General features: G+C 34.0%; 1 protein-coding gene across 1 annotated transcript in view; it reads left to right on the forward strand.

Annotated features, from left to right (window-relative positions):
- The window catches only part of LOC109375422 (triadin-like), a 150,950-nt gene that overhangs the window by 22,001 nt on the left and 105,058 nt on the right, over positions 1 to 23,891 (forward strand). Inside the window, exons 4-5 of the mRNA XM_019630803.1 lie at positions 4,857 to 4,904; positions 14,919 to 14,966. The gene's annotated coding sequence lies outside the window, so the exon portion shown is untranslated. The remainder of the gene's footprint in view (positions 1 to 4,856; positions 4,905 to 14,918; positions 14,967 to 23,891) is intronic.

Consider the following 23,891-nt stretch of genomic DNA (forward strand, 5'->3'; position numbering starts at 1 on the left):
AGAGGGCAGTGTCACTGGCCCTCATATGTGGGATCCGAACCGGGGCCCTCTGGCGTCCCAAGCCAGTTCTTAACCATCGCGCCACTCGGCCGGCCCAGTCAGTATTTCTTGATTCAGTAAAGTACCTAATCGATTATCATTAATAAAAATTATTTTGGCATAATTGCATGTATTTCATTTTAGAAAAAAATATACTTTTAGCTTCTTTAAGGTTTGTGTATGGTATTTTTGGTTAAACTCAGTTGTATGCATGATGTAAACTGTTTATATTTTTCTTCTTGGTTAGAGTGCTTTAAGTATTAATGATTATACTGATACATAAAACAAATTCATATTTTATTTAATGCTGGGTTTTTGAGACAGAGTGTATCATTGGTGGACATATCAGAGAAAAATTGGAAATATAATATTGACTAGTTTGTTGGGAATGTCTTTTAAAAAGTTACTGTTGAAAATGTTCACATAGATATGGCAGACTGAAAGGGAGGTTTAACATGAATTTAAATTTTTCTTGAATATAAATCTGATTGGAACTCTATGGACCCTTTAGTATGTGAATAGTCTGTTGAAATGCATAATCAAGAAAATATATAAAACAAAACTGATAATTCTGAAGCACTAGCAGAGAACTTTAGGTTGAAAATTACTCTGAAAATTAACATTTTCTTCATAAAAAACATAACACGTAGATAACATTTTCATTTGTAATTTTAAAAAGCCTTGTAAATTTTTCTATCTACGTAACACATTGTCAAATCAAATTCTGAAGAGATCAGCATCTTTTGCAGTAAATTAGTTAATTAAGTCACCAAGTCATCTTTGACCTAATATAAAAGTTTTAAAAGAATTAATATTCAACTGCCTGTATTCTTGAGAGATTTGTACTGGGCATAGGAATTATCCCTCAATACAAAATTTAGAGATAATTCATAAATTGTATGACGTGTCTACTAACAATGTAATAGGCCATTTCCCCAACTGAGAACTGTCTCTTTTTTTACCTTGAAACCATACAATAGATTTTTTTTTAACATAGTTGCTATATGCAGCAGGCTGTTTGTAAAGTTAATGCCTACAGTAAAAACTGCATATCATTACAAATACTCTTAAAATTCCTTAAATTGCCCATCTATTAAGGTACACATAATTTTGTGTATATAACCTTAACATTCAGGATATTCATTTACATTACCTTAAATTATGAAAACAAATGAGAAAATGAGATTTATAGTTTAATTAGCATACATTAAGTGCATTTGTGATGCAATCCCATGGTATAAAATTAAAAAGGATAGGTGAGATTGACTGGGTTAGAGCAAGTCCATGGAAAAACTAAAAGGTAATTTGTCATTAGCACATGCTTAAACGGAATAGTAGCATGTGGACTAAGTTTGTAGTGTGAAATTATTTACTCTAGTTCCCGAGGAAATGAAAATCACTGTAGGAAAAACACTGGAAGATACAGAAAAGCTTAGAAAATGTATCAGTTCAGAGTGGAGGTTCTTATGGTACCATAAACTTGAAACAGGAAACCTTTCAAATTTAGTCATGTAATTCTAAGGAGGGGCCTTAATGCTTCCATATATAAAAGTTTGTTTCAAGTATTATATGGATGAAGGAAGAGTGTTTTGAACCAAGCAGGGATGCCAAACATAGATTTACTATTTCTGAAAGTCAATCCAGATTCCTTTACCATAGTGCATACAAAAATGCCTCAACACATCCAATTCTCCTCCCTTCAGTCCCCTGCACCTACTTCTACTTCTGCACAAATTGGATAGTGACACAGGAGTCAACAATATGATTAGTCATTTCCAAGCAGGAAGAGGACCAAACAAGTAGAGTTTTAGACCCCAGGGCATCTCAAATCGCTCACTCTCCTTGGTGAATCTTCAAGAGGGGATGTAGTAGGCAATACTTAGTGAATATACTTGACCACATCACCCTCTTTTTTAAAGAGTTTTCAAAGACAGTGTTCTTTAAGACCTTGGGAAGCACTGAGATGCATCACTTCATTCCATATCAAGGACTATGGGACTCTGATCATGTATTTCATGTACATGTTCAATTCAGTTTGAATTCTGAGCAAAAAAATCACCAAGGATGACATCAGAGCCAAAGTATAGTAATTTTTAATTGTGGGTCTGAATTCATATAAAAATGGCAACAGTCGGGCATTTTTCATCCCTGTATTTAGATTTTATGGTATATTCAGCTACCAAGCCTGACTATGTTCATCATGTTAACTACATTTCAATACTTAAATGTGTGAATCAAATGTCTATCACTTGATGTACATTTCAAGAAAATTCAGTAGGCAGAATTTCACAATTAAGTCCCTTTGAATTTATCAGTTATATGGTAGTATAATAGAATATATGGGGATAATTTATATTTGTTAGAAATGTAACAGGCTTTTTGGCATCAATTTAAATATTCTGTAATGAAAATTGTGGTAGGAAATGATCTATGGGCCTGAATCAGTAGACCTGATATCAAATGTGGTGTGTCTAGACCACAAACTGCATGACAAATTTGACCATGTACATCAGCTTCTTAAGACAGTCTTGGTTTACTTGCATTATTCCATAATAATTATTAATAGCACCTCCTTTTACTTGCTTGGTTTGGATAATAAATTATATGATCACTACCCAAATCACAGATGATGCTGACAGAATGAGCTCAAAAAATATTAAACAGTGTCAGGTGATGGATTTGGGAGGTTTCAATACCAGAAATGTAGAATGTGAGAGACCTGGGACTGACTTAGGCCCTAGGGCAAGATATGATTCTTGTTTAATCCCATGGATTAAGCCAAAGTTGGTATCCTTGGTGACAGCCCCAATTAGAAAATGCCATGGTTCAAAGCTCAAGAATATTCATCAAGGCGATTCAAAAGCATCCAAGCTAGATAGATAAGTACTAGCCAATGTAGAATCTGAGTTCAGTTTAGACATGAGGCAGGAGAAGAGGATTTCAAATGGGAAGTCAGGAATAAATTTTGGTATTAGGGAAGTATAATAATGAATGCAGCAAAATAGCTCTATAAAGTATGACTATTGAGACTAATACCATGTGTTATAATTTTAGTAATAAAATAATCTCCTGATTATAATCTGAAGTATCAGATTTGAGAAAAATTTAGTTGACTCTGGCTTTGGTTTGTTTACATCAGCTACCAAAGGCACTAGAGCTCTCTCAGTGTAATGGCCGCCTTGTTTATTTTACCACTGTATCTCAACACAATTTTTGGAAAGAAGTAAACCACAAAAATTAATCAATATACTTCAATTTATATAAAGTTATGTCACTAAACAATGTAATTTAATATATGTATATAAAATAGTCTTACCTTTGTTTAGAGATAAATATATGTGATAAAAACTTTATAGAAAAATAAGGAAATAATTAATACTAACTTTAAGATGTTGATAATGCTAAGAAAAGGCAGAGTCATGCCATGATAGTAGGACAAGTAAGAGGTTTCAAAGGCTTTGATAATATTGTATTTCTTAAGCCTATAAGGGGTTACAAAGATGCACATTGTTTATTGCCATTCATTAAAAGGTGCACATGTTGTATTCCTTTATACCTTTTATTTTTATATCTTTCACAATTAAATGAGTTTTTAAAAGTAGAGAATAAGAAGATAAAAATGGCGACATTGAGTTTGGCAGCTCTCTGGAGGCTATGATGGACTACAGAGACATGGGATAGTTGGTGTGGGGGTGACATATGGAAGTGAAGGATGTGGTTGTCTGAGGTTATAAAGCATGACATACTATGTTTCTGAATTGATGTGAGAACATCCGTGTAGTGGAAAACTGATGAGATAGCAGATAAAAGCAACACTTGGAAGAACAAAGGTTTTGATAAGGCAAAAGGAGATGGGATGCAGGGCAAAAATAGAAGAATTGAAATTAAATAGGATTAGAAACTGATATTCCTTCGAGACTGGAAAGAAGACAAATAGTGGCTGTATGTGCTGGAGAGGTGGTGACAAGGTGAGGTAGTTCTGTTTTCTCTATGAATTACCCAACAGCAGCTTGCCTCTACATTCACGATGCTGGAAGTTTGAGGAGGGAAGAGAATGCTCATAAAAATTCACCAGCTCATTCTTATGTTTCTTATTTTCTAGTGAGAGAAAAACCTCAACTTTGATTAGCCTTTATTTGAGACCCAGGATTTTGTCCTACGACCAACATTTTAGATTATGTCTTAAGGGCAGCTCTCTTATTTTCCATACTAGATATTCAGAAAAATTCCAAGAAGGCATTTTAAGCTTTTTAATTCTATTCTATTCCTCCATCTCTCTCTCTCTCTCTCTCTCTCTCTCTCTCTCTCTCTCTCCCTCTCTCTCTCTGTCCAATACTCAAATGGAATGTTTCATTATGGCTAATCTTTTATAACATAAAGCTAATTGATTGTGGTCAAATACTGCTTACTGTCCCCAAAATTAAAGGTTAAACAAAGAAGGCCTTTCAAGTCCTCTTCTACATAACTCATAGATCATTTTAGATTTGAATATGAACTAATAAAGTAGTATTCCAGTGTATTTTGGGAAATAAGCCAACTTTTTTAATGGTCATTACTTATATAAGCATAAAATTTTAATGCCTTATAGTTGTATCTTGAAAGAGAGTTTCTGTATTACAATTTAAAGAAGTTCATTAGTTTACAACAAAATACAAGTACTTTATATTTTGGCTTCCTCTGCTGCTTGCTTTGCTCTCAGGTGCCACTTATATTTTATCTTTTGGACAGTTTTAGTCTTGTCTGACTTACAATACTATAAGATATCGACCTGGCATCTCTGATATTAATTTTTCATTCTTTAATATCTGAATTTGCAGAAACTGATCGAGCCAAGGAAGATGTCGGTGCTGCCTCAACTAAAAAAGGTAAATTCAGCTTTAAAAAAAAATTGTCATGACTAACACTTATTTCTGCAAAAGTTTCTAACCTAATGTATTGTTTAGTGCTTATAGAAGAGCTCTATTTATTGATTTTACTATGTCATTGCTATGGAAACAAACCCACTTTACACAAGATTTATAGCATCTATCCTAGCAAGGCTTTGTCATCAGTGCTGTAATGGAAATGGTTTTATTCCTTTAGGGCCATAAATTAAAACAAGTAATTGCAGTTCAACTGCAAGTTAGTTTTTGAAAAATTGAAGAAATGCAGCTGCCCAAGCTCAGTAGAATCCCAGCCACCTGGGGAGTATTCAACTTCAGTATATGCCTTAAGTGTTAGGGCTCGAACAGATGGAACTTTGACTAGTAGAACTTATGTGCACTATGTTCATTCTGTATGAAAATAATATCTAATTAGGAAATGCATTCCTTGGAATGCTCACTCAGGAACATTTTGCTTTAAGAAACATATTGTGAAGTTTGAAATGTAAGCTTTCAAAGCTATTTCTCTTGTCATGTCTAGTCAGAAACAACTACTTATGTGAATACTGGAGACATTTTAAAGAATATTTTTAAGAACACTAATATAAATTACAAATAATCAGCATGGTGAAAAGTTTTACATATTCCCAATTAGAAATAAACTGGAACAATTCTGAAATTTATAATTCTATTTTACAAATAGAAATAAAATCTGTAACTATCTAATATCTTTGGAAGTATCTCAGGAGACAATTTAGCAAACCTATCCTCAATACACACACACACACACATCTACACATATACCCCTTCATACATATTCCACTAAAATGATGTAACATTTTTCTCCTAAAAAACCCCTCTTATTGCATATTCTCTATACAGAGAACATATATCAGGACTTTAGACAGATATAAAATATTTATGACACATATCCACATGTTCAAATCCAAACAATGTATATCTGTGAATATAAATTAATACATGGATGTAAATTAATATAATATAAATACATTAGTTAATAAATTATAATATAAATTATATTTATTAATTAGTACATAAATTAATATATAAATTAGCATATACATATATATGTATGATACATATATAAATTAGATAAAGGATACTTAAAGGAAAATATAGACTGTACTATAAGATAATACTTAATTAGAAGTTATCAAATTGTTGAATAAAATGTGTTCCTTAGTTCTTTCTTTCTAATAGCCTAATATTTGTGATATCATTTTTTATATAAGTGATCACATGTTTCATAGACATATTTTGCTACGTATCAATAAATGAACAAAACTATAAATTTATCAGAAGTCCATATTAATGTGTCTCATTCTTTTGTGGTGTCTTATTCTGAAATCAGTTTTGCTTGTTGGCATTAAGTAGAATGTTGACAAAATCTGGTAGCTTATGGATAATGCCATGGTATCATGAAAACGCTAATATAAATTTAGAGAAAGTGATTAATCTGAGGACAGATACAAGGGTACAGGGACCCAGTGAGTGAATATAATGCCATGATATTGATAACGTGATGATACAAGAACAAAAGTGACACAAAGACATATTCAAATCATTTAGCCAAGAATGAGACCAGTGAGGTGTCCAAATAGCAGTGTATAAGTTTCATCTAGAATTACATTTTAGATACCGAGCCTTAGGGAATCCTTAGTTGTGGAAGATAGGCTGGAAACAGAGTTAAGAAGCAAAGATGCAACCAGTAGCTGAGCCATGGCGGATGCTGAATCACATGGAACTTGGGCGTTTAGGTTAAGAATGCAAACACACATAGTGTGGGACCCAGTCAAGTCAAGCGGCAGTGAGCAGAGGTATAAAATTGAAATTGAACCTTCAATTACTGAACTCACTGGGTGCTTACCCAAGAATGCTCTCAGTTTTTAGAATAAGTCCAAACTTTTGGTTGGGATTCAGTAGGCCTGATTGCTAGGCTTAGAATGAAATAAAAGGAGAGAAATAATGTTTATAAAAATGAATAATTGGCACCAACTACTTTGCTTCTAGTTAATTTTAGATCTCATGCCTCAACTCTTAATTTTTTTAAATTAAAATGTATTGGGGTGACAATGGTTAGTAAAATCACATAGGTTTAAGTGTACAATTCTGTAATATATCATCTATATATCACATTGTGTGTTCACCACCCAGAGTCAGTTCTCCTTCCATCACCATATGTTTGATCCCTTGACCCTCTTCTACTATCCCCCGCCCCTTACCCTCTGGTAATCACTAAACTACTGTCTGTGCCTATGAGTTTTTGTTTCTTTATTTGTTTATCTTGTTCCTTTGTTGCTTTCAATTTTATATCCCATAAATTATGATTCTACATATTCTGTATCATGAACAGAAAGAAGTTTTCCTTCCAAAGTTGTCATAAATATTTTGAAACTCAGGTAGGGCTTTATCAATTTAACAAGCTACAAATAAAAGCCAAAGGAGACTTTTCTCATTTGTCAAGTAAATAGTTTTCCTGTCCTCAACCTCCTCACTCATGATCAGTCACACATGAAAATACATATTTTTACATCATGTATTTAGTAGCCAGCCCCCTATTCCCAACAACATTTAATAACTTTACAAGATTTTCACCTTTTAGTCTTTTATAAATAAACAGAATAGAAAAGTGATTTGGGGTTTATTTTTGTTTTTGACACTAGAAAATTGTTCTTTTACATTGAGGCTGTAGCTAGGAACTGTGTGTACAATGTTAAGTGTAAATCACTGATTTTGTGATTTAAAATTTTTTCAAAGTTACAAAAAATAATTTAATATTTTAAATTAAGTATAATGTACCAATTTATATATAATATAAATTGTTTGATCTCAAGCCTGTTCTAAGTCATAATTTCTTTGGAGATATACAGTATTTAATTATCAATATGATACTCATCTCACTAATTCGTATTTGTTTTACAATTTCCAAATCATTTTCACTTTTATTCAACATATATTCATGGATCATGTAATATGTGCATATGTAAAGAAAAAATTTAGATGTTAATACTGTTCTTAAGCAATTTAAAAAACTGAAAAAATATGAATCTTTATTGAGTCACTAAGTTGTTTAGGCTTCAATTTTTGCTAGCAACTGAAAGTTTCCCATATAACAATAGTTCAAGGCTGAAAGCCAACAGAGTAAAGTATAAATCCAGATAAAATTCCATAAGAGTTTACAAATTATTTATATCTAAGGGAAGGCAATGTTTTACTATACAAGGTGACTTTAGAGTTAAGTGTTAAATAACAGATAGGATTTTGATATGTAAAAATTAGCTGGAAGCATATCTTGGGCACAGGTAACAGACTAAGGCAAAGTGGTGGGAGATCGTAAGATATATATAAGGAACAGCAAGACCCTGAAGAACACAGTATGAATTAACATAACCTGGGTGAATAATGCTGTGAAGAAGCCTGATTTTTTTTTTTAAAGACTTTTATTGGGGAACTGCGGGATGGGAACAGTGCTGGGGAATTGGGGGAAGGGGAACAGACAAGTTGTTGTCCTTTTGTTCTTCAGTCTAGTTGTAGAGGACGTTGCTTCACTGGCCCAAGTTGGCACCATCATTGCGCTCTTCCTGGGGGAGGCAGATCAGTCGCCGGCTTCTGGACGGCCGCTCACTGCTGCTGCTGGCAGCTCACGCTGGCTGCTGGCTACATACGGTAGCCCATGGCAACCCACTGCCACAGGGGCTGCAGCCTAGCCATTGCCGGCGACTCACAGCAGCCCAGCTCCAGGTTGAGCTGTTGTACAGCATCTTAGCTGTGGAGGGCAGTGTCACTGGCCCTCATATGTGGGATCTGAACCGGGGCCCTCTGGCATCCCAAGCCAGTTCTTAACCATCGCGCCACTCGGCCAGCCCTGAAGAGGCCTGATTTTAAAATCGCACTCTATTCTATGAGCAATAGGAGGTCAATGAAAAAATTATAAGTATAAGAATAACACCCAGACATTTGCTTTAGAAAGAGGCAGACTAGTCAGGAAGCTTTTACAACAGATAAGTGCCTGGTATTAGGTATCAGATTGGAAAGAAGGGATATAATGTGAGCACTCTTACAGAAGTAGATTCAGTGGAATTTGACAATAGCTCAGTTTTGGGAGGGAAAGAAAGAGAAATATTTAATGGCAATAATATGTTTTCAGACTGCGTGTTAGATATTGATATTCTTAATAAAAATTAAAAAGAAAGATGAGAAGCAGTTAGGGGAGAGAGGAGAAGACTGAGTTAAGATACACTTAAAGTGCTGTGGCACATGCAAGTAGCATCATATAGGTGGCTCTAAGGTGAACCTAGAGCTCCAGACAGTGGCAAGACTGGAGATATACGAGTTTATATGGGTGCCCTCTGCATGGGGTTGGTAATGGAAACAGTAAGAGTCTATGAGCTTGTCATGCAGAGGTGGCCTAGAGAGAGAGCAAGCTAGGGGTGGAATGTTAGGGAACATCTGGAGGAAGAAGACCAAGGAGAGTCAGAGAATAACCACTAAAAGTAGCTAGAAAGGTCAGAGTCTTTTAAAAAAATAAAAGATGATATTGTTTATAATGTCACAGTAACCACATGAAAATAAATTATTTCAATGACAAGGTGGTAGTCACCAAGACATTGGATTTATCAACTATATAATTATTAATGATTTTCAAAAGAGAATTTTTAGGGGAGTGGCCCAAGTAAAAGCAAAAGGATGACAAATTCATTAAGGGAAGAGGAAGTCAAAGGTACAGGCAATAATGGTGAAGAAAGTTGGCTAGGAATAAAAGGAGAAATCTAAAAGTGGCTTAGTGTTCTTGTTTCATCTATACTCATCTCTCTTTTAATCTTAAAGGTAAAGTGTTTATCCTTCTCTTGAAGACCATTTTCTCCAGCTGTGTCCTCCTTAATCAGTCATCCATGCTGTTTCATCCATCGTCGTTCTCATTATTGGCTTTGTTCCTCATTTTGGAAATATTATTCTCAGCTTCAAAATTACTTTTTCTTAATTTCATATCTCTAAAATTTTGTCTCCTTCACGTACGAGTCTTCTGAATGCTGGAGTGCTAATACCCCTTCTAATTTCCAATGAAGATGAGGATGTTGTCCCTAATGTGCGGCTGATGCTTCTGCTAATCTGATGGCATTATCATTGCTCAATGAATGGAACCATTCTAGTCCTCATGTTAGTAGATTTCTCAGTTACACTTACCATTTTGTCTTTTATCTAAGCTTCTCTACCTTGGGGTTATCATGACATCATAGTCTCCTGGTGTCCCCCATATTCTCTGATGTTTGTTTCTGACTTCTTTGTGTCTTTTTTTCTTTATTGCACCTTAATTATTGATGTTCCCAGAATCCATTGTGAATACTGTCTTTGTGAAATATGTCTGCTCTCAAGGTTGAAACTCTGCCCTGTATATCCTGAAGATTCCCAATTCTATGTCGTCATTTCAGGACTTCTCTGTGAAAAGACGTTCCCAGGAAATGTCAGCCTTGTATGTTTAAATGTCCAATAATCACCTTCAAATGCAACCTGTCTTAAACTAAACTCCTCATCCCCATTTTTTGTTTCATTATCATTGGTGAATCCACAATCTGCTCTTCACCTCACTAGAAATCTGGGGGTAATTGATTTTTCTTTCCTCCTTCACCTGATATTCAAAGAATCTCCTAGTTCTGCTGATTTTATCCCCTAAATATTTTTAGAATACATTTACTTTTATTCATAACCATGACTTTCATATTAATTTAAATCTTCATTATCTTATATTTGAACCTCTGTAACAATCTCACTGCTGTCCTTATGTCTTTATTTTTTTTCACTAATATTCATCTTACCAGAATCCACACAACAGTAAAAGTAAATTATCAAAGTCATAAAACTGAATAAACCACTCTTAATTAAAATTCTCTTTTTCCCAGTTGTCCATAACATAATGCCCAAACTTGTTAGAGCAATATGAGTCCCCCAAGGTCTGGTTCTTATATCCCTTTTCAACTTTATTTTCAGACATTTCTTGTTTTGTATGCTACAATAATACTATATTATTTATAATTCCAAATATACTATAAGTAAGATTCATGGAAGATGGTAGCAGGAAAGGGTGGCCTTGTGAAAAGACTGAATAGTTAGCATCATCTGAGAAATGACAAGAAGACTCTCCTTCCTGTCTCCCCACCATAATATATATCCAAGGCCCCAGCACATTTAAAACTTTCTCTTCCATAGTCAGTGATTTATTCCCTTGTTTCAATCATTGACATCTCCAAGAAATAACCCTTGGGAAGGTTAACACCACACTCTTATATCCTTGGAAATAATAGTTTGTCCCCCTAAGGCTGTAAGGTCTACATCCCACAAGCACTGTGTACATCATATGAATGAGACTGCAAATGGCCAGTATTTCTTTACCACTCCTCACTTCTTTCCTAGGGCTTTAACATACCCCACTTCCGCATAAGCCTCACTGCTCAGGTACAAACCCCACTGCTAATGAACATACGAGTGGTGTTGAGGGGCAAGAAAGGAGAGAGAGAATTGTGTGGGAGAATTGGGTTCCCAAGGAAAATTGAGAGGGCAAATAGCAAAATGAAAGCCTGGGACTACAGAAAACCAACTTCTCCACCCCCCAACTTATCTCAGGGTTACCCCCAATCCAGGCCTACTTTCTAAGAATGTTAGCTACTTTGTTTTCTTCATTTTAGTAGGAAGCTCTGAAGAAGTGCAATACACATCTACTTTTTTTCTTTCTTTCTTAAAGTAAACCTCCAAATGTAGAACAAAGGGATATTTTTTTTTTCTCTAAGCACCAAAGGAGGTTTCAAGGACCCTGTGGTACTGAAAGGGAAATTGATTAAGGCCTTCTTTTGACTGCAGGTAGTTAGAAAATCCTTACTTACTTACATGAGCTGTTTATTCCTACACTTTACTCTCCATAGAACTAGGTTTGATGAATTTTATATCAGAAACAGAAATGAAAGTATCGTTATTTTATGCAAAATGTCTTCTTTTCTGTATAAATAATCAGCATTTTCAGTGACCTTTTATGAGTAACAAAAAAATGGCACTGTTAGAAGTCTAGCCTCCTTTACTTAATATGAGTGCAAAGAATTATGAACTCATCGTTGAAAGAGAAAACAAAAAATAAGATTATATACACAAGATTCTATTATAATTACAAATTTTCAGTGTTTTATTTGCACATTGATTTGAGAAAGAGCATTCATAGAGGAGACTAATATACTGTATATCTTACTAGGTGTTTGAAACGTACATAATACTGTCTAACTTTTTAGTTTGGAGTTCAAGGCCTTTTGCAGTTGGCCCCATCTTCTATTTTTATATTACTTCATATCTCTTCTATGGGAACCCTCTGCTCCAGCTAAACTTGTTCGCTTTCCTCTAGATACACCTAAGGCTTTTCTGCTCCTTTGTCTTTTTTCACTATTGGCTACACCTAAAATTTCTCCTCTTCCAGGAAAACCACTAACAACAAAACTGATCTCTTTTCTCTCTTACTTCAGAATATTTATTATCAATATGTCTTATTTGTTAATTAATACATTTAGTCACCAAACAAATTGGAAACAATGTTAGGTGATGTGAGAAATGTAAACAATGTATTTCTAAATACCTCGTGGCTCAAATCAAAAGGGACAGTGGAATTTTGGAAATATGTTGAACTAATGTATAATGAAAACATTACATTGAAAACTTGGATGCAGCTAAATAATGTTTAGAGTGAAAGTTATACTCTTTAAAGATATAAATTAAAACAGACAAAGGCTGAAAATTAAATATCTAAGAAATATATAGATATGTATGGCAGAATATTAAACTCAGAAAAAGTAGAATGTAGAAGGAAGGGAAATTAAAGCTGTAAGAGCAGAAACAAATTAAATAGAAATTAAATTGTACAATAGGAAAAGCAACAAAATCAAAATTAGATTCTCTATAAAATCTGATAAAATTGATAGGCCCTTATGAAAAATAAGAAAAAAGAGAGAAGGCACAAAGCATCAATATCAGTAAATAAAAGAGAGCATAATTACAGATTTTACAGATAATAAATAACAGAAACATTTTCTAAAATTTTAGTTTAATTGATATTTAGTTAAATTGATATAATTCTTTCCTAAAGAAAATTCTAGCCAGATGGCTTCATTGGTGAATTCTTTCAAACATTTAAGGAAAAATTAACATCAATTTTGCACCAAACCTTCCAGGCATAGAAAAAGAGAAAACGTTCACACATTTTATAGAACTAGATTAACCTTAATACCAAAACCTAACAGAAACTGAAAAAGGAAGCATATAGGCTAACTTCTCTTGTGACTATATAAGCATAGACCTGAGTAAATCAAGTCTGATAATATATGTGAAAGATAAAATGCAATCAAATAAGTTTTATTTCAGGAATACAATTTCAAACAAAAAAGTAATCAGTGTAGTTAACTAGAATAATAGAATAAAGTGAATAAATAAGTGAATCTACTTGCATTTGCTATAATTCATCTCTAGAGTAGAAAGAAACATCCTAATCTGTTAAAATATATACAAAAACCATGGAGAAAAGTGAGACTGTTTCTTCCTGAGCATTAAAACAACACATAAATGTCTCTTACCACCACTTCTATTATACATTGTACTGGTTATTGTAGCCAGAAGAATAAGGTGAGAAGAAGAAACAATAGGTGTAAGAAGAAAAGTAAGAAATAAAACTCATTACTCATAGATGAAATTATCTACTTGAAAAATTCAAAAGAATCTACAGATGATCTATTATACCTAATGAGTGAATTCAACAACTTTTCTGTGAAAAAAAAGTCATTTTCTCTCTCTCTCTCCTCTCTCTCTCTCTCTCTCTCTCTCTCTCTCTCTCTCTCTCTGTCTGTCTGTCTCTCTCTCTCTCTCTCTCTCTTCACACACACTCTCCCCCCCTCCCCACCTCCTTCTCTTTCTTGTTCATGACATTACCTTTTTTTAAAAATCATGGCCACTTACACTATAGACATTCTTTATGCTCTTATTGTTTCTTGGGAATACTATTTAATACGCTCTCTATAACTTTGACTTGATTAAACTGAAAGCTAAATCTTTGGCTTAACTGGATTTCAGTTGAATGTTTTGGCAAGAATACTTTAGAAGTGATATTATATACATCACAGTACAAGTAATTAGAAAGCATAGAATGCCTGGATGTCCTGTTTCAAAAGAATGATTCTAAGTTTCATCAATGACAACCATGTTTCTTCATTTCAAAGTTGCTCTTTTTCCTTTGCAACTCTGTGAGGTGATACTTGGGTGTAATGGCAATATTCAGTTCCCCACTGTTCCTTCATCTATCTAATAGTTGTTAGTATCCTCTGAAGATCTTTACTTAAATCAATTATTTCAGTGGGGTGCATTGATTTTGTGTGAATCATTTCTACTATTTTGATGAGTAAATAGGTAAACAGTGAATATTCCACTGACCAATAAGTCTCAGAGAAATCATAGTTCATGGGAAACAGCACCTGAATGATAACCTTATTTCTCTTTCGGTTACTTGTGATTTGGGATGACTTCATTTAATATTTAAATAAATCTCAAGTATGACTACACTGTCCTTTCAGTTGTTTAAGCTATTTTAAGCTTGAATTTAAAGGAGCATGTAGTTGACATTTTCAAGACTCTAAATGACTCCAGCAATAACCTGGAATGTAAATCGATTAATCATAGTCTTGTCAAGTGGAATTCTTTATGGACCTTGTTTATCAAAGCAGAGTATGAAAGAATAAAGTAGAAAAGTATGGAAAAACAGGTCAGAAAAAGGCAAGGGTTTTTTTTCTCTAATTCTATAAGATTAGATTTAAAATAGGTTTCAATTGGATTATAGAGAAGTAAGAAATCTTGGAAAAGCTTTAAAAGATCTTGTTTAGAAGAAATATTTGGCATTGAATGAGTTAAAAATGCTTTTTCTGGAGCAGAAACAGCATTTCCGTCAGGAACTTTTATTTACACCTTATCTCTGCTTTGCAGCTGGACCTGGAAAGAAGGAAGAGAAAGCAGCCAAGACAGTGGAGCAAGGTAAAAAAAAATGAAGGAGGTTGACAGTATCTTCTTTAGAAAGACACCAACATGAGGAGGAAAGCACTGGAATCAGACAGGCGGAAGACAATAACCTTTAAATCTATTGCTCTATTACTGTCCTCGCATGCGTTTTCTGTGCCAGGGAGAATGTGAGGCGGCAATTTGGGTTTTTGTTCTTTTGTATAACTAAGCTTTGAATATAAGTTCAGAACAGGGAAACTCTACAGACTGCTTAATTATATCAGGAGAAATGCTGAAGATGGTTGGGAATAAGGAAATGACCCGGGGAAACCGGGAGACATTTTTCTGTTTGATTTGTGGTTTCAACAACACCTGACCAAAAGTTTAACAAATAAAGATGGATAACACAATTCTATATATGCAAAAACAATTTCTATAGCTTGACAGTAATACGTAACAGTTAAAACAAAGAAAAGAAAAAAAAACAAATAAGTTATTTTGAGTTTATATTATGACTTCAGCAATTGATTCTCCCAAGAAGACCTCTTGAAATTTTAATTTTATAATTCATAATGCTAGAAATAATGCATTTTATTTTTATTTATATGACTATATAATAACTATATCACTCCAGAATATGTTTTAGGAAAATGCTACAGCACAGTAGAGTTAAAACATTTAAAATGATATTGTGTCTTCTTTTAAAGATCAGAGTGCTAATAATTTTAACTGTTGTTCCCCCACACACACTTTTAGGCTTTTCATATGTTACTATAATATTTTTTATTAGAATAAATAAAATCAGAATTAGCAATAATTTTGTCAAGAATGAATTTAAAGTAATTTCTCCTCTTAAACTTTGAGTTGTAATTGATTCCTAATATCAGAAATTTATAATTTTACATATAAATGTATGAATAAGTCCTTCGACCCCTCACATTTCAGGTAACCAAACTAAGGTTAAGGATTCAGTTAAATTAAACAATTAGTCAAGGATTTATTTCCTTGGGCTTTTCTAAATAGAAATCACATTGAAAAGGTTTTCATATTTATTTTGGCTTCTGAGGACTAACTACCTGGAATTTTAGAATTCAATAGAATATTTTTCTCAAGTTTTTTTTGAAGTGGATATTTTCGTTTCTGAAATATCAAATAGAAGAGTAGGAGTATTGGATGCTAATTTTAACTTGTTCACTTAGGCAAGGTTCTGAGCCTAATTTCTTCTTTAATAAATGAAGTTAATTATATCTGATCCGCTTATCTGACAAGATGTGGAGCCCAAACAAGAAAACATATGTGAATGGATATGAAAAATTATAAATTCCTAGATAAGTGTATGGTATTTACTTAAGCATTTTCCCTTATGAAATTAGCTTCAATATAGGTGAGATAAGTTATCGAACCACTTTGATTTCACTGAGCTTCAGTTTCCTCCCCTGTATGATAAAGATGTTGATTATTCATCTTATGATTTTGTAGTTTGTTTTGATAGCCACAGAACATTAAGAGAAAACTGATTAGAATATAAAACAGCCACACTAATAATAGTACCTAACAGATAACTGATTTAAGCAGAGATTGTTTATTTTTTCTAACCTGCCTGTGAGTGTCAGTTGCATTAATTCTGCAATATTTCCTCAAGTTGATATGAGACTGGAAATGGCTCTTAGAGGTGTGAACTTACTTCTTCAGATGATTTTGTAATTCATTTTTTTAATTAACAATACCTTTTTACATTATGAAGAGCTTAAGCTCTTGGCTTATGTAAAAAATATGAGGTTATTTCAATGGCTTTTTTATATTGGCTGAATAAATCAATTCAGTTCTAAATATTGTAAAGCAATGACCTGATGTTTTTCAACTATAAAAATCAAAAGAAATATGGTATTTGAATAAATTGCCCTATTGAATATTTTTGTGATGATATATCTATGAGCAATAATTTATAGGAAAATATGTATTTTGTGATTTTAATAAAGCAGGGAGCTTCTGTGAGAATAAATCAATGGCATTCAATAGATTTCATCATAGTATTCTAATATTTATTCATAAGATAATGCTTTAAGACTGTTGTGTACTTTTCTTCTTATGTAGTTTTTAGTTATCTTCAGAAGTATAATCTCAAACTAGCTCATAATACTTTGAAGTATAATTGATTAGTTTATAAAGAGTTTTTTTTCATTCATTTAAGTTTGAACTTATGGACTTATACTAGGAAAAAGTCATTATTTTTATAATTCCTTATGGATATCAAAAACACTTTGGGATCTTTGTAAAATTATGTATATTTAAACTCTCAACAGTCTGCATTATAACTGGGAAAACTTAAGAAACATTGATTAAACTAAATTTACATTATAGGAAATTCAGATAGTGAATGGTAGAGTGAATTTTATGTTAATGTAAAAACAAACTAGACATTTTATCATATAAGAAGTAAAAATTTAGTTAATCTAACTTATGCAAAAGCCCCAAAATATAGCTATTTTATCTCTAATCCATGATGAATCATGTGTTTTAAAGTTATTCTTCCCATGAAGATCTTAAATTGGCTAGACTAGAACTTTGATTATTAAGAAACTCTAAATTTCTCCACCTTAAAGGTACACACACACACACACACACACACACACACATTAACTATTTCTTTTTGCTTAGAAGGCAATTACCTAGAAGCAGGAGATACAAATATCTTCCACAATAAATGTTGGTATTGTTATAGTGAGAACTGAGGGATACCAAAAATAAAACATTACAACGTGTGTTATTGTATGAGGATTCATACAATATATTTGTATATTATATCTAGAAAGAACACATCACTCTCATTACTCTTAGTTTATTTATTTATTGATCTTTAATTTCTCATATCTAGGGTACATTTTCCTCCTTGGTATTCCTTTTCAAAATTGATCTGCCCTCCTATATCCCATTTCCCCCTCTCTCTTTTCAATCTCACTTTCTCTCAGAAGAAAATCTTTAGTAATATGTGTTTGTTACTGGCCAAAGGAGCAAAAGTGTTAATCTAAGGAAGTGTCCATTTGGCTTGTTACTTCCTGGAGTAGGTAGGGGAGGAGAGCAATCAGGGCCATTAACTTTAAAGATCTGAGTGGTAGATTGGAGCCCCAGGCTTTCCTTGTTTTTAATTTTCTTTCTTCAGTGTGGCTTAAGTTCAACAGTGAAAAGGTGGAGTAAATAGTAATAAATTAAATCACTCACAAGTCATCTTTGTTTCATTCATATTTGTGTATGATGATGTCACTTGAGTTGCTCTTTAAGAACCTGTTGCAAGAGCCTATAACAGTGTTGTCATACAGTTAAGTGTTTAGCAAATATTTGTAGGGTTAATGAAAATATAGAGGACTAGTTGAAGAAAGGAATATTAGGTGATCCAGACTTCAGTGAACTGTGCCTCTAAATACTCTGCAATTAAGAGAATATTTTAGTAAATAAAAATGTGATTTCCAATAGATATTGTTGCCAAATCGTTCAGAAACCAGAAGATAAATGATTAAATCCTTCAATTACCCCCCCCATTTTAAAGTGGAAACAGTAGAGGAAAATTAATAAATATGCATTATTCATTAATTACATCATTAATGTTATGATCTTTGTAGATGGTGCTTTTACATAAATAGAACTGCATGTGCAGTCATCATCTGGATAAAAATATTGAAAATATTAAATTTTAGTAATTGCAATTCTTATATTGTGAGCTTTTTTTTTTAAACTAAAAATGAAAAAGTAAAACAATTGCCCAACATGGGCATAGTATGAATTTAGATATAGAAATGTTAATTCTTATCCTCACCTTTCTTATTTTTATAATTACAAAGCTGAATTTGATGATCTCTTATACCTCCCAAATGTAAAAATTTATATTCAACACAATTTTTAAGTAGTGTATTTCTTACATGAAAATATAGAGGCTACATTCCTTTTTTAAGGAAAGTCTGGTCTAAAAAGACTGTCATTTCTAAGATTCTGAGATTCAAATGCTAAGGAAAAACACACTATAAATGTAAATACTTATTGATACTTCAGTATCCCAAAATTAAACTGAAAGTTTCATTACAGAAATATTATGTGTAGTTTTCCATCCTCCTAACAATTAAAAATCACTTAGAAACCCAATTAAATAGAAACATGACAGGAAAATAATTATGGAAAAAGATTAAATAGAACTGAGTGCCTATTAACACCAAGAATAAATTTGAACACAATTAGCAATCATTTTATTAAGGGTAAAATTGGAGAATGTGGATCATAAATGTATCAAATGCAGTTCATTTCCTGTAATACAAAACTCAACTTTGCCTTAAATTAAGAAATGTTTCTAAATTAGTAAATCTGTTCATTAGTGTCCACCAGAAGACTTTCTTTTTTTTGCCTTTCATGCTGTTTTGTAAACAGTGGTACCCTACGTAACTGTATTAGTGTCTTAAATTGTCACAATATTAGGTGAAACTCAAATACTATAACATGCTTTGTATATGTGTCACTGTCCTCATCCACCTTTTCAGATTCTTCCATTCTTTGTATATGCACTGGTCTATTTAGAATCTATGATGTGTACTTATTGTAGATTTAGTTCATACTTTCAAGTGAATGTTAATAATATCCCAAAGTAATGATTTCCTTGAAACTTATTTATTTAAATAATGAATGTTTATATTTCATGCTGTGTCAACCTTAGTTAAAAAAGAGAGAAACAATTTTACAATTAAGAATAATGGAGTGAAATTGAAAGTTAAATTAATACAAATTGTACTCAATTATTTGGTTAAAATGTGATTATAAAGTAACCTATTTGCACATGTGGACTACCTCATGCTGTTGACCCTCAATAAATGTTAAATGATAATAACAATACTATTGATTCTTGTGAATTCCAAATTTCTTGACAATAGTTTGTGCTTTAGTTGTTTAATATTTATTGAGCGCCCACAACAGATTAGGCGCTGAGGAATGGTTATGAGGAGCTGGGGGTGGGGGTGGGGCTTCAGAGAGAAGATGGTCTACATATGGATCCCATGCAACACATGTAAAAAGGAGTGTATTCTGCTTGGTTATATACTTTATATATTTTCAAGAGAACCTTTTTAGCAATTCTCCACTGTCTCACTTGCTTACATAGCACATATCACTTCTTCTTACTATTATTTAATACTTTTAGAATGTTCTCACAATTATTTTCTCTCATGCATGGGAAACTCCTTTCTAGCCCCTCGTCTCTCACCACAGTTCTCCCTACTCACCTCATCCTAATAATGAGACAGGTCTGAATCTCACTTATCACAGCAGAACAACATACTCAAAAGAAGTTCATGTTGTTACATTGATCTCCTGCAGGGCACCACTTCCTGACATGCAACATCGGGTTCATGTGATTCAAACGTTTATTGGTAGAAATGTCATTCAGTGCCAAAGAGAATTTCAGCCCAGTAAAGGGTCAATGTGTGCCAATTATGTTGATGAGATTTGGAGGTGATGTAATGAGACGTGCATTCATGGTGTACCATTATATCAAAAGTTAATGGCTCTTTGTTATTAATGATCTATTTTTCTCTAATAAGCTAATGTGTAACTTAATCACTCTTATTTTATGCAGAATATGCTACAGGCAACTAAGTACCAGTCACACAGAGAGAATTATAATGCCCCAATTCTTGTTTCCATGAAAATATTCTGCCTTTCAGTTATCATGAAAATTAATTATTCCACTGTCTAATATGGCCTATGTGGTTACTTTTTCCTTCCTTTTCTTAGAGATTCTGAGAATTTCATGGAAAAACACACTATCACTGTAAGATTACCCGCAGGAACATCACCCTGCTTTGCATACTAGAATCACTACTCTTACCACCAACATTATCTTATTAACTCTCAGGTCAGAGGAACTGGTTAACAGAAGGGCTAAATTAAGTTACCCAACATTATCAGAGCAGACAACATGCCTAGGAGAAATGTATCACTCCTACTCTGTATTTTACCCCCTCGATAATTCATCAAAGTAGTTACTTTTATTTAATTTTTTTAATTTAATTTTTTAAAAGATTTTTATTAAAATATAGCTAATGTATTGGGTTGTCAGAAAAGTCATGACACATTTTTACAATGAAAAACATACAAAAATACGTCATGACTTTTCCGACAACCCAATATAATATTATATTAGTTTCAGATGTATACCATAGTTATTCAACATTTATATACCTAAAGAAGTGATCACCATGATAAGTCCAGCCACCGTCTGACACCCTATCACACTATCACAATATTGACTATATTCCCTATGCTGTACATTACATCACCATTACTTACTTGTTTTATACCTGGAAATGTGAACCTCTTATTCCCTTTCACCTTTTTCCCCCCTTTTTCAATTACAGTTTACATTCAATACTATATTAATTTCAGGTGTACAGCATAGTGGTTAGACATTTATATAATTTAAGAAGTGATCCTCCTTACTTCTCTGCTACCCACCTGGCTCTATACACAGTTATCACCATATTATTGACAATATTCCCTATGCTTTACCTTACATTCCCATGACTATTTTGTAGCTGCCAGTTTGTACTTCTTAATTTTTTCACATTTTTCATGCTGCCCTCCAACCCTCCTCCCAACTATCATCCTGATAAATCTAGTACCCATCTGACACCGTACACAGTTATTACAATATTATTGACTATATTTCTTATGCTATACCCTACATCTCCTTGATAACTTTGTAACAATCAATTTGTACTTCTTAATCCTTACCCCTTTTTCACCTGCCCCCAAACTCTCTCCCTCTGGAAACCATCAAAATATTCTCTGTATCTATGATTTTGTTTCTGTTTTGTTTGTGTTTATTTATTTATTTATTTATTTTTAAAGATTTTTATTGGGGAATTGGGGAAGGGGAACAGACAAGTTGCTGTCCTTTTGTTCTTCAGTCTAGTTGTGGAGGACGTTGCTTCACTGGCCCAAGTTGGCACCATCATTGCGTTCTTCCTGGGTGAGACAGTTCAGTCGCCGGCTTCTGGATGGCTTCTCACTGCGGCTGCTGGCCTCTCATGCTGGCTGCTGGCTACTCACGCTGGCTGCTGGCTATATACTGTAGCCCATGGCAACCTACTGCCATAGGGCCTACAGCCTAGCCGTCACCGGTACTCACAGCAGCCTAGCTCCAGGTTGAGCTGTTGTTCAGCATCTTAGCTGTAGAGGGCAGTGTCACTGGCCCTCATATGTGGGATCCGAACCAGTGCCCTCTGGCGTCCCAAGCCAGTTCTTAACCATCATGCCACTCGGCCGGCCCTTGTTTGTGTTTATTTTGTTCTTTATATTACACTTATAAGTGAAATCACATTCTGTCTGTCTTTCCATGTCTAACATACTCCACTCAGCACAATATCATCCAGTTACATCCATACCCTGCAGATAACAAGAACCCATTTCCTTCCAGGGCTGAAAATATTCCACTGTATATATGTACCACCTCCTGTTTATCCATTCATACATCGTTAAGCAGCAAGGTGGCCTTCATATCTTGATCATTGTAAACGATGTTGCAATGAACATATGGATGCATATGTCCCCTTGAAGTAATGTTTTGGGTTTCTCCAGATAAATACCCAGGAGTGGGATTCCTGGGTCCTTATTTGTCTCTTGTTACAGCCTTTGTTTTCAATGTTTCAAAGTCTATTTTGTCTGATATAAGTATTACTACTCCAGTTATTTATTTATTTATTTATTTATTTATTTATTTATTATTTATTTCCATTTTATGAAATATCTTTTTTTGTCCCTTTACTTTCCATCTGTGTGTGTCTTTCAATCTGAAGTGAGTCTCTTATAGTCACTATGTGTAATGGTCTTGTTTTCTTTTCCATTCATCACCCTTTCTTTTGATTGGAGCATTTAATCATTTATATTTAATTTAATTAATTGCTGATAGATATATAGCTATTGCCATTTTATTATTCACAGTTTTGATTTTTTTTTTTTTGTCTTAAGCCCGTCTAAGATTCCTTGCAATTTTGGCATGGTGGTGGTGAACTCCTTTAGCTTTTTATTCTTTTGAAAGCTCTTTATCTGCTCTTCGCTTCTAAATTATAGCTTTGTTGGATGAAGTAATCTTGCTTGTTGTTCCTTACTTTTCATCACTTGGAGTATTTCCTGCCAATCCCTTCTGGCCTGCAAAGTTTCTGTTAAGGAATCAGCTGGCGGTCTTATGGGAGCTCCCTTGTAGGTAACTAACTGCTTTTCTCTTGCTGCTTTTAAGATTCTCTATGTCTTTAATCTTTGGTATTTAAATTATGATGTGTCTTGGTGTGGGCCTCCATGGAGCAGTCTTTCTGGTCTCCTGAACTGGGTGCTCCAGGTGTGTCTCTTGTGTGGGTTGTATGTGCCCTCCTGTTGTAGCTGAGCCTTGGTTGCTCTTTGCATGTCAAAGGGAGGGACTGTCTTTTGGGCTGATTGGTCTGTGGATTGTCCTTCACTATAGTGGAGAAGCTGCTGTGAAGGGTCTGACCCTACAGAGCAGAATTCAACTTAGCATGGCACCGGTGCCTGCACAGTGTGCCCTTTGGATGTGTCATCCCTGGAGGATTCCAGGTGATGCTTTGGCTGAGCCCAAAGCTGGCCACCAGGTATTCCAGCCTCAGGGTCTACTGGAAGGAGCCTCACCACAGGCCAAGTTCATCTCCAGCCTGTGCGATGCCCAGGCTACTTGCCATAAGCCAGAAAGCTAACTGCAGTTGGCCACCACACATGCTGAGCTTGGAGTTGCCTCAAGAGACAAACCCGCAAACCAAGGCTGGCTGCTGGTAGTGCCAGGCTTAGGGCTGCTCAGCCAGAGGTATGGGATACACCAAAGCCAGATGCTCCTTTTTCTAAGTTTTGTAAATCTTTAAGAGATTTTAGTAAAGTCTGCAGCATGAGCCAAAGCAGGCTGTTTATACACACACACAC

This window comes from Hipposideros armiger, unplaced genomic scaffold, assembly GCF_001890085.2.
Source record: "Hipposideros armiger isolate ML-2016 unplaced genomic scaffold, ASM189008v1 scaffold_948, whole genome shotgun sequence".
Classification (NCBI taxonomy): Eukaryota; Metazoa; Chordata; class Mammalia; order Chiroptera; family Hipposideridae; genus Hipposideros; species Hipposideros armiger.